The 12,270-nt window shown below is 47.8% G+C and overlaps 1 non-coding gene and 1 pseudogene across 1 annotated transcript; both read right to left on the reverse strand.

The window, feature by feature from the left end:
• Positions 1–436: 436 nt before the first annotated feature.
• Positions 437–553, reverse strand: LOC141141904 (U2 spliceosomal RNA; annotated as a pseudogene).
• Positions 554–7,637: 7,084 nt separating this feature from the next.
• Positions 7,638–7,830, reverse strand: LOC141141844 (U2 spliceosomal RNA). The gene has a single exon (XR_012244256.1). It is a non-coding gene; the product is annotated as a U2 spliceosomal RNA (small nuclear RNA).
• Positions 7,831–12,270: the final 4,440 nt, after the last annotated feature.

Raw genomic sequence — 12,270 nt, forward strand, 5'->3', positions numbered from 1 at the left:
ACTTTTAGCTAGCTGCAACAAGGGACAGAGATGGAGCAAAGTCAGGCCTACTCCAATGGCCTGGGACCTTCTGCCTCTCTAAAATGATACTGGCAGCGAAGGCTTTGTTTTGGGCCTTGGAAGAAAGATGGATAGAACATGAGCTAGCTGTCTTGTCGAAATGTGTCTACTTACTGACTTCATAGGTTTGGCTTCTTGCAACTGCCACTTTACCTGCTGCTTCTTCCTGACCCAAAAAATATGGAGCGAGGAGGTAGGGAGAGAGGCCAAGAAACTGACACGAAGCAAAAACACCAATACACACAGGGGTTAAATGCAAGTTTATTATTGCAAGAATTAACAGCTTGTGAGCCAAAAAAAACAACATTGCCCCCAGTGAGCAAGCAAATGGAAGATTTTTCTTGTTGTTCATTCTGTTTTTGGAAACTGCATAAGAGAGGGGTGCACCGGTCCTGGAGGTTCTGCAATACCAGGTCGATGCGTGGAGTGGACAGAGCAAGCTCTTCTTCCATCTTTCCCCACATTGATCGCAGCCAAAAGGCCGAGAAGCGATAACCCAATTATTCTCTTTTCCGAGTGAGCAGCGGCCTGGCAGAAACGAAGAGCTTGCTGAGAGATGCCCGTCTACCCTTCCCCTCTCTAGACTGGCAGCAGCCACAGAAACTTTTCACACCTTCCTGTTCCAAAAATCCATTTAATATATGGTCCCCAGATAGGGGACGTATCAGATAATCAAAAAAATCTGTTCTTATCAGTTTATTTTGCAAGAAAATATACAAAAAACATTAAAGTATACATTTTCAAATACTTAAACAGGGTACATTCCAATCTGTACTGCGACGCAGCGCATTAATACACTACATAACAATACATTGCCAAGCATACAAATAAATTAGGCATCATACTGCAGGATGAATGTAATGTGTTGTGCAGAGTAATAATACCCCGAAACATCACATCATGCATGACAACGCATTACCCTGAAAGCATTACTTCAAAAACATATCACAAAAGTCAGGTCACACAGTCTAATAACATTCAAATGGGCAATGGATGTGTTGGGAGGGGTTGGAGAAGGTGGGGTAGGGGAGGGAGAAAAGAGTTCACAGGCCCGAAGCTTTATTTGAACTGCCAAAGGATACATGGGGGAGAGGGGGGGGGAAATCTTCAGACCTCCTCTTCCTCCTTGAAGTCCATCAAGTGGTAGTCTCTGAGCAGACTGTGGACCAGTCTGCGACAGTCCTCGATGGACACCCTCTCCCGCTGGTGGATGAGGCGCTTTCTGGCGCACCATAAAGCGTCCTTAAAACACCCGCCAGGCACCGTCAATGTCCTTCTGTGAATGAGTTCCACAGAAGAGTCCGTTCAACACACACCAAAGTGTGTGATAGCAGTCTGTGGTACAAAGTCTTTGAGTTCAGGTTCCAAGGCCCTCAACAGGTCCTGTGCAAAGGGGCACTCGCAGAAAACATGCAGAGCAGTTTCCTCCTGGATGATGCAAAAGGGGCCATCCATGCCAGATCTTTGTGCCTGTTGGTGAGTCTCTTTGAAGAAACATTCCTCCAGACCACTTTACAAGTGGCTGAAGGGAGGCCTGGAACAGTCTAAACAATGTCCGATGCTCTAATCAACTTGTGGATAGTTTATGGCTTCCACAAGTCAGGCTTCACTCCATGTAGCCCCATCTCCTTAATAAACTTGAAGGTGTCCAAGTAGTACCAAGGGGTGTCCCAGTTGTAGGGGATGGAGCTGTCCCATTTGTCCCATCCGAGGGTCCTCTAAAGAGGCAGGAGGAAAAAACGGGACATGGAGTTACCACCAGAGTCCACAGTTCTGTCGACCAATGTCCTACAGTTACAAGCAAAGCACACCCTCAGTAGGGTAGCGATGTCGGGCACGCCCTTACCGCCCTTGAGGGGTTCCTTGAACATAACCGCCCGCTTCACTCTGTCCATTTTGGAGCTCCAGATGAAGTGAAACACCGCCCTGGTGATGGCCTGTCGCATCTTTGACAGTCTTTCCTCCCAGGACTTCAGGGCTGCGCCCTCAGCTCCAAACCAGACCCCAAGTATTTTGATGAAAACCGTCTTGATGCTGAAAGGAATGGGTGCAGAAGAAGGCAGGAACCACTTTCCAAAGAGCATGACTTCTGACTTCCCGCAGTTGACCTTTGCCCCTGAAGCTTGGCCGAAGTCCTCACAGGTCTGGGCGAGTGTGTCGATGGAGCGCCGATCAGCACAGAACACCGTCACGTCGTCCATGTAGAGTGAGCACTTGACCTCCCGTCTGCCCGAAGCATCAGACGGAACCCAGAGATCAGAGGGATCACCGCACCAGGACCGGACAAAGAGCTCTATACAACAAACAAAAAGCAGAGGTGAGAGAGGGCAGCCTTGTCTGACCCCAGACAAAATTGCAAAGGGGTCAGTTTTCCAGCCATTTCCCAGCACCAAACTAGAAATGTCAGTGTACATTATATCCACATACGAACAAAACATTTCCCCAAGACCAAACCTGCGCAGAGCACTGCACATAAACTCGTGGGAGCCACGGTCAAAGGCCTTCTCCTGGTCAAGATTGACCAGGGCCGCGTGCACAGGGCGGCTATGAATGTACTGGACCGTGTCCCGGACAAGCGCCAGGCTGTCCGCAATCCTGTGACCAGCAATGCCGCAAGTCTGTCATCGGACAGATCATCCACCCGGATCAGACTTCAGCCTGTTGGCCATGACCTTGGCGAGGATTTTGTAGTCCACATTCAGAAGAGAGATCGGACGCCAATTTTTAAGATCCAATCTCTCCCCCTTCCGCTTATACAAAATTGTGATCATCCCCTCCCTCAGTGACGGAGGCATTTTGCCCTCCACTACCATCTCCTCGTACAGCTCGAGCAGGTCCAGGCCCACGAGATCCCACAGTGCTACATAGAGCTCAACTGGGAGACCATCGCAGCCCGGGGTCCTGCCTCGCCTTAAGGATTTAGCGGCAGAATGCAGCTCCTCCAACACCAAGGGGGCATTGACGGTTGATGAACCTGCAGGATCAATTTTGGTTAGAGATACCTGACAGGAACCTGTCAGCCGCCTGTGGGTACATTTCTTTCGGGGAGTAGAGGTTGGTGTAGTAGTCGCTGACCACTTGCATCACAGCCTTCTTGAGTGTTCCGGTCTCATCACGCAGCTCTGACAAGGGAGTGTGTCCTGAGTGAAGTTTCCTAAAAAAGAAAGAATTACACTTCTCACCTTTCTCAAGATTCTCCACCTTGGCACGTTAGATAATGTGCCTGGATTCTTCCTCGAAGTGTCCTTTCAGGCTCTTCTTGGTGTCCTCCAGGTCCTGCCTAACGTCCCAGCCACAGTGATGAAGGTCCTGCAGGGACTGCAACGGACGCTGCAGTCTCCTGAGTTCCCTCCTCCTGGCACACACACGCTGGCGTCCCCTTGCCTGAAAGAAGCTACGCAGCATAACCTTCACAAACTCCCACCAATCACTTACCCTTCCGAAGAATCTCTTTTCCTCCATCCAGGTGGCATAGACCTCCCGGTGTTCCCCTATCAATTCCTCGTTTTCCAGCAGGGTGCTATTCAGCTTCCAGGAACCCGGTCTGCGGGCCAAGCGCTCGCCCAGGTCACCCCGAAAGTGAATAGCCCTGTGGTCAGAGAAAAAGCAGGGGACCATGGAGAACTCACAATGTTTGACTGTTCTTGAAGTTAGCACGAAGTCAATCCTGGAACGCACAGATCCAACAGGTCGGCACCACGAATAGTTCACGGTCCCTTTCCCTATGGATCCCACGGCGTCCTGCAAGGCCTAGAAGTAGCATCAAGTTTTGCGTATATGCTGGAGCTGTGCCCATTCTCCTCGATCAGACAGTTAAAATCACCGCCGATCACTACTGTTCTGGTGGTGACGAGTTGGGTCCGCAGGGTCTGGAAAAGTTCCAGCCACGCATTCTTGTCTGGGGGGGCGTACACGTTGATGAGCCTAACTGGCTCTTCCACCCCCGAGCCATCTATGACCAAAAGACGGCCACAGACTAGCTCCTGGATATAGTCAACCGTGAAGTGCCCACCCCTGACCAGAATGGCTACTCCTGCAGACTTGCAATCGCCACCTCCGGACCAGTAGGAGGGACCAAGGGTAAACTGGGAGGACAGATGAGTGTACCTCCTCAAGGGAGGAAGGGCGCACTCCTGAAGCATGTAGACATCACTCTGCTGACTTGAAAGAAAGGTCAGGACCGCTTGCCTTCTAGATGTATCCTTGATACTCCTTACATTCATGGAAAAGATTGAGATCTCAGCCATAATGAAAAAGGGTATGAGGGTCTAGTTAACAAGGGTCCGAACTTACCTCCCCGGAGGGTGGGTGGCTCTTCCGTTGCGTCTTCTGCCTGTCCTGTGTTCTGGGCCAGGCCCAGCTCCTCAAGGACAGACTCCATCATCCGCTGGCTGATGTGGACATTGGGGGGGAGGTCATGCTCGGGGTCGACCGTGATCTCCTCCCCTTCTTCCTCCTCCCCTGCAGACTCTAGGTCCTCCACTACTTGCTCTGGTCCATCGCTGTCACGTTGGACCCCGTTGGGCCGTTTGGTGGAGGTGGCAGGTTCCTCAGCTGTTGGGCTCTCTGGCTTCCGTTTCCAGCTTCCTCTTGGGCCACTGGAGGGGGTGGGAGGGTGGGGAAGTCCTCCAGGGAGCACAGGTTCGGGGGGGAGGGGTTCCCTACGGCACAGAGGGGGTGGGTGGGGGTGTGCTGGAGGCAGGAGTGGACTTACCTGTGGCCTTTCGAGGTTCCTTTGGTTTTTCTGGCAGCTTACTCCCGGATGGCTTACCCTGGATCAGGGTTCCAGCGTAGGTCCGGGTCCTCTGGGGGCAGTGTCTGAAGACATGCTCTGCCAATCCACAAAGGTTGCAGGCTTTGGACCTCGGACAGTCCTTGGTCTCGTGGTCTGTAACCCTACAGAACCTGCAAGCAAGCTCTGTACAATCCTTACCTATGTGTCCCGGTTGCCCACACTTGTTACAATTGTAGGGTATGCCAGGGTAGAAAAGGATTCCTGCGGATGATCCCAGGGAGAAGAAAGGCTGCAGGTGCTGGATGTCCCCCGAAGGGTCTTTCCTCAGTTTGCAGAGCACAGACCACTTACCTATCCAGAAGCCGTTGGCATAGAAGATTTGGATAGGGTCCTTAGCCACCTACCTCCAGAGATTCTGCACCGTGGTGATGTCCTTTCCACTGGTATGGGGGTTCTTTACCCTCTCTTCCCTGCTTACTTCCCTTCTGCCATCTCTTTGAGTTAGGACCCAGAGAACTGGCAGACTCTGAGTCCCCAGATAGGGCAATCCGAAGTGACCCCCCACTCTCGGAACCCCCTTCATCAATTCTGGCTCTTTTACCAGACAACTCCTCCCCCTCCACTGTCGGAGACACAAAACGCTGTCCACACTCCAGATCTTCTTCCTCTTCTTCCCCTTCTGCTTCATCCATCTCTTCTTCACTATCTGACAAGTCTCCAATCAACCGGGACACACTCCACCCTGATACCGAGGTTTCTGCCCCGCTTGCCACTCCAGCTTCATCTGATACGTCATCCTGCTGCATAAATTCCTCCTCCTCTTCTCCATGAACCGCCCTTTCTCCCACACCTAGAGACGGATCCCCAGTCTCAGGGCAGGCTACTCCAGCCTCAGCTCCAACAGCAGAAACTGAAGAACTACCTACGCCATCAACCGGAGCACCATCATCTCCAGGCTCAGCCTCATCAGCTGTGGCTGGTCGAGGTACACCAGATGGGGCCGCATCATTATTTACTTCCGCGGGTCCCCCCCGTCCCTCTCCCCACCACCATCACGCCTTGGCCATTACTTCCATTTAGCGTTGAGTCTTCATTGAATCCTGTTACTTGTCACTATGTCCGTAAATGTTTCTTTTGCTTCGCAATATTTCTCGCACTGTCTCGCAAAATGGCCTGCTCTTTTACAAATATCGCACACTCTGGACATGCTGCAAGTGACTGTACTGAATCCAGCCATATTACAAAAGAGACACACTACTCCCTCATCACAGTCAGCAGTTGCATGCCCATATTTGAAACATCTCCGACAGTATTTTGGCTGTCCAGGATAGAAAAGGAATCCCCTCTCCCCTCCAATAGTAAAGACAGCCAGGGGTCTCCTCACTCCACCGATACATCCCTCATCTTTCCTAAAACGCCCAAAAAACCTATACTTTTCTGACCAAATACCGAACTTATTTAACACTTTTTCTCCTCCCCTTAGGTCTTCACAGTATGTTTTCAAAAAAGCCCACACTAAAGCTGGATCTGCGAAGGGATCATAAAGATGGACCGTAATCACCTTCTCCTCCTGCATGAAAAGAGGTTGAACCTCAATCAGCTCCAAGATTTCACTTTTCTTTACCTTTGCTTCTTCAAAAATCCTCCAGCATACCTCGGAAGAACCAAAAGTAACATCATAAGTTCCCTGCTGAGGGAAATCCTGCAGACACATTATGTCTCTTACCTTGACATCAAAAACATCCATCAGAAGCTCCACCACGATCGTCCTTAACGTCACCATCGTTCTAGCATCTGGCCTAACCAGAAATCGCAGCAAATCGCAAAGACCTCGCTCCGGCATGGTGGAGTAAGCCCACATATCGCCCTCTCGTAGCCTCCAGCAGCGTCTCACCCAATACAGCATGGGGTGTACCAAAAAAGGAAACACCCCAAGTCCGAGTGAAACTGGTGCCTTCAGTTAAACCCTCCAACCATGACACTAAGATCACAGCCAAAAGGCCGAGAAGCGATAACCCAATTATTCTCTTTTCCGAGTGAGTGGCGGCCTGGCAGAAACGAAGAGCTCGCTAAGAGATGCCCGTCTACCCTTCCCCCCTGTCTAGACTGGCAGCAGCCACAGGCACAGCAACTTTTCACACCTACCCGGGCTAGAGGCCTAATCCCTCAACACACCTAACACCTCCTTAACACCTGCAGCCCATTCTGACCTTAAAACTGTCAATTAGGCAGCCCTGAGCACTAATTGCACACATCCAGGTGCTCCTCGTTGATGCCCAACGAGGGAAATCATTTGCATGGCCCCGCCCCCTGGTAACGTGAATGAGAAAGACGAGACGGGGACCCACTAGAGGGAGACACAGGCTTCAAAAATAAGGGAGGGAAGGAATGCCTGGACTGACTTTTAGCTAGCTGCAACAAGGGACAGAGATGGAGCAAAGTCAGGCCTACTCCAATGGCCTGGGACCTGCTGCCTGTCTAAAATGACACTGGCAGCAAAGGCTTTGTTTTGGGCCTTGGAAGAAAGATGGATAGAACATGAGCTTGCTGTCTTGTCGAAATGTGTCTACTTACTGACTTCATAGGTTTGGCTTCTTGAAACTCCCTACCTCCTCGCTCCATATTTTTTGGGTCAGGAAGCAGCAGGTAAAGTGGCAGAGAGATAGGCCAAGAAACTGACACGAAGCAAAAACACCAATACACACAGGGGTTAAATGCAAGTTTATTATTGCAAGAATTAACAGCTTGTGAGCCAAAAAAAAAACAACATTGCAATCAGTGAGCAAGCAAAAGGAAGATTTTTTTTGTTGTTCATTATTCTGTTTTTGGAAACTGCATGAGAGAGGGGTGCACCAGTCCTGGAGGTACTGCAATACCAGGTCGATGCGTGGAGTGGACAGAGCAAGCTCTTCTTCCATCTCCCTGTTCTAAAAATCCATTTAATATATGGTCCCCAGATAGGGGACGTATCAGATATTAAACTGATAAGAACAGATTTTTTTTTTTTTTGCTTTTACCCATCAGTTCAATAGCATGTCACCTTTACTTCAATAAGAACCACACGAGGATTCTCTCTAGCATCATGCTTAACACATCATCTAGGCATTTTTTCCAAATTTTTTCCAAAAAAATATCATACACAAACACATATACATTACAAAAATACATTTCAACCCCATCCTTCCCCACCCTTCCACCTCCCCCATCCCCAATACATATCTGCCTCCACCTCCCCCATCCACCTTCTATCCACCAGCAACACCACATAAAGCCTAGCAAAGAAAAGATTAACGCAATCCTCCTCTGACAAAAAACATTTCCTCCGAACCTCCCAACATCTGGCATCCCACAACACCTCCTTCAAAACGTTCACCACAATCCACAATCTTCTTTCTTGAATTTTGTTACCCTCCACCAACCCAAATCAGCATACTTATGCCTTTTATTTCCATTACCTCCTCCATAAAATGCGTTGATTTTCTTCGAACTCTTCTTGCAAAGAAACAGCCAAATAATGCATGTTGGGTAGTCTCAACCTCTTCACAGCCCTCCCTTGGGCATTTCTCCTCCCTTGCCAAATCTCTTGCTCTTAAAAAGCTTTTTGTCATCAATACACCATGGAAGGCCATCCATGTTATTTCCTTTTGTCGATTTGACAGACCTTTAGTCACAAATTTTTTCCAACATACATCAGTTTCTCTAGACCCCAATCCAAATATATTGGCTCTGATCTCTTCCTTTTAAAGCCATTTAACAAGAGTAGTCTTTGCAACCGCCCCTACTCCCAACTCATCCAACTTATATTTTTGAAAGAAAAGGTTCAACTTAACATAAAACCCACAGCCCTAGTACCCCCTGTTTTTTAAGAGGTCTTGTACACACCAGCCCCACTTTACCATTGACCATCCGGCCAGATACCTCATGAGGTGAGCTTTCAACCCTCCACTCACTAACACTTTATAGTGTATTAGCCAGAAATGCGTTAGCATTAAAACGTCTATATCAGGAAAATCATATCCGCCATATTTGAAACCTTCTCCACTATTTTGGCCTCATTCACCTGGTTTGATAAGTCTCTCTCAAAGTGCGTACCCAAAATCACCAAGGAGTCCGTTTGTTTTATATTGATTCCAGCTGTTTCACACGTTCCGCTTACTATACAAATTTGGCTCTTCTGCAAGTTAACATTTAGTCCTGACATACTCCCACATATATTTAGTTGTAGTTCAGCCCTTTTAGCATCTCGCACTGAAGAACAGTAAAAGGTCACATTGTCCATATAGGGTACGGATTTCACGTAACCCCCCCCCACTCCCAGGTACAAAAATCCCTTTAAACGTTTTATCCCCTTGTATATGCCTCAACAGGGGCTCCATCACACAGATGAACATGATGGGGGATAAGGGACACCCCTGCCTCACCCCTGACCATACAGGAAACATCTCTGTTAAGTTACCGTTCACCTGCACCTGACTCTTTGTCCCGCTATAAAGACCCCTCAGGGTTCTCAAGAATGGTGCCGGCAAGCCCATCTCTGTCAAAACTCAGAGAAGGCATACAACAAAGTATCTCATGCTTACTTGTTCAAAGTCAATTCCCATCAAAGCCAAAGGCATATTATTAATCTGTGTGTAATAGACAAGGTCCCTCAGCAAAACAAGGATATCTGACATTCTGCGTCCGGGTACCGCACAGACCTGCCAATCATCTATCATCATACCCACCACACCACTTAACCTGTTGGCCAACAGTTTAGCCATCAATTTATAATCGGCATTCAGTAAAGTAATCGGGCGCCAGTTTTTGACCTCCTTTCTATCCCCCTTCTTGAAAATGAGGGTAATCACCCCCTCTCTCATTGAGGGTGAGACCGTCCCATTCTCTACACACACCTTCACCACCTCCCCCAGATGTTTTTTTAGTAAAGGCCAGAATTTCACATAAAACTCAGCAGGAAGGCCATCTTTTCCAGGTGTTTTACCCTTCTGCATGGATCCTAACACCTTCTCCACCTCTTTCTCCGTCACAGAATCCAGCAAACTTTGTGCCTCCTCCTCACCAATACTCTTTCCCACCACAGCACAATAATCCCATAGTTCTTTCTCAGGCACCTCTTTCTGCATACCATATAAGTTTTTATAAAATGTAGCCACCTCCTCCATCATTCTTTCACCTTCAACCTCCTCCTCCCCTGATAAAACAGATTTCATCACTTTATCATTAGAAAAACTTTTTTTAAAGAAAAATCTAGAGCACTGTTCCCCCTCCTCCATCTCACGCACTTTTGCATTAAAAATAATTGCTTTCCCTTTTTCTTTTATTATTTTCCTTCTCTCCTCCTTTATCTCCTCCAGTTCTTTATCCACATCCACACCACACCTCTTAAATTTAAACAGAAGATGCAACCTTTGCATAAGTCTCTCTTCATTTCTTTTTTTTCTCCCACGCTCTGGTTCTGCATACTTTCTGAAAGACAACAAGTAAAGAGGCGCCTCTGGGTGCAGACGTTTTTATAGATTTAAAATGCTTTAATAAGATATATAGAGATAAATTCACATTGTGGTGATAAAGACAAGCATGATAGTAATGCCCCGTACACACGGTCGGACTTTGTTCGAACATTCCGACAACAAAATCCTAGGATTTTTTCCGACGGATGTTGGCTCAAACTTGTTTTGCCTACACACGGTCGCACAAAGTTGTCGGAATTTCCGATCGACAACCACGCGGTCACGTACACCACGTACGACGAGACTAGAAAAGGCCGGTTCAGAACCAAGCGTGGCACCCTTTGGGCTCCTTTTGCTAATCTCGTGTTAGTAAAAGTTTGGTGAGAGACGATTCGCGCTTTTTCAGACTCGTGGCTTTCAGATCGTTTTCTGCCGTTCAGTTTGTGCTTGTGGGTTTGTATCTGCTCTTCAGTGCGTGCAGTCAGTTCGTATCAGAGTTTTCTGTGTGATCTTGCCTGCTCGTTGCTGTTTTTCAGGTCGCTCTTCACAGGCCTTGCTGTTCTTCAGTGCGTTCTGTTACTTCGTTCTGAGCAGCCGACCGTTTTCTAGCCATGTTTCATATGCGTACTCCTCGTAGAGTTCGTGCTGTGCGGGGGCTTGGTGTTGGGGTCCTGACCTTGACACAAGTCCAGTCCATGAACAGGGTGGGGAGGAGTTCATGGACCAAGAATTGGTTGCTTCAGCGTGACCAGTTCTGTCATATGTCTTTGCTCCGTGAGATCCGTGAGAATAATCCTGATGATTTCAGGAACTTTCTCAGGATGACGGACCCCGTGTTTCACCGTTTGTTGGCTTCGCTGACCCCCTATATCAGCAGGCAGGATACCTGCATGAGGCAAGCCATCACTCCGGAGCAGAGGTTGGTCGCCACCCTGCGGTATTTGGCCACAGGGAGAAGCCTGCAGGACCTCAAGTTCTCGACAGGCATCTCACCCCAGGCTCTTCTTTGTGGACATTTACTGCTTGTGTTTGTTTGAGCTGACCCTGACAGAAATGTGTGGAGTGCAGAAAATATCGTGATTGTGTAACCTTATACAAAGCACTGGTGGCTGTTATTTACTAAATGCAAAGACACTTTTCACTACAAGTGCACTTGCAACTGCACTGAAACTGCACTTGTAGTGCAAAGTGGATTTGCCCTTAGGAAATTACCCCCATTTTCTCATAAAACAACAATTACATCACCCCAAAAGTGTTGTAGTGTTGAGACAATAATCCACACATTCTTGATGAACAATCTTTTTAATACCTGCACAATCACATGTGCATTTACCAAAGGTTTTTCTGACAAACCAACATGTTTGTTGTATACCAATTTTTGTGGTGTCATTATCCAAAATCAAAATGTCCATTTTATAGAAAACAGGCCTGTGTAAAACCAACAAGAAAGACACAAATCTTGATCTTACAAAGTTCACATTTGGTAGAACTTGAAGGCAATATCAGACATGAGTATTTAGGAACTGTGTTTGATATTGCGTTCAGATGGGGGGAAATCACCCCTGGAAAAGCCAAATTTGGAAGATGCACACAAATTTCACAATGTCAACATGTGCGACCTGCCATCAAGGGACGTGTTTTGGGGGAGAAAGCCCTTCCTCACCGCTACTTTATAATTGAGGAAGGGGTTGCACCCCCAAAACGCGTCCATTGATCTCCCGTGATGGCAGATAGCACATGTTGGCACATTGTGTGCATCCTCCAAATTTGGCTTTGGGAAAAATCACAAAAACATTTCGCACATTGTAGCAGACAAAAGAAGAAAGTGATTTGGAGTGGTTTTAAACTCGCCCCAAAACATCAATGATGTTTTTATATTTTGGAATAACATCATTGATGTTTTGCTTGATGTTTTCCAATTGTAAATTACACCCCATGATCTCCCCAAACACGATCTGGGCACTTTCTGATGTGAAAGGATCTTCATCCACAACCTCACGATCACCTAAAAAGAGAGGAAACCCA

The sequence above is a fragment of the Aquarana catesbeiana genome, linkage group LG04, assembly GCF_042186555.1.
Source record: "Aquarana catesbeiana isolate 2022-GZ linkage group LG04, ASM4218655v1, whole genome shotgun sequence".
Classification (NCBI taxonomy): domain Eukaryota; kingdom Metazoa; phylum Chordata; class Amphibia; order Anura; family Ranidae; genus Aquarana; species Aquarana catesbeiana.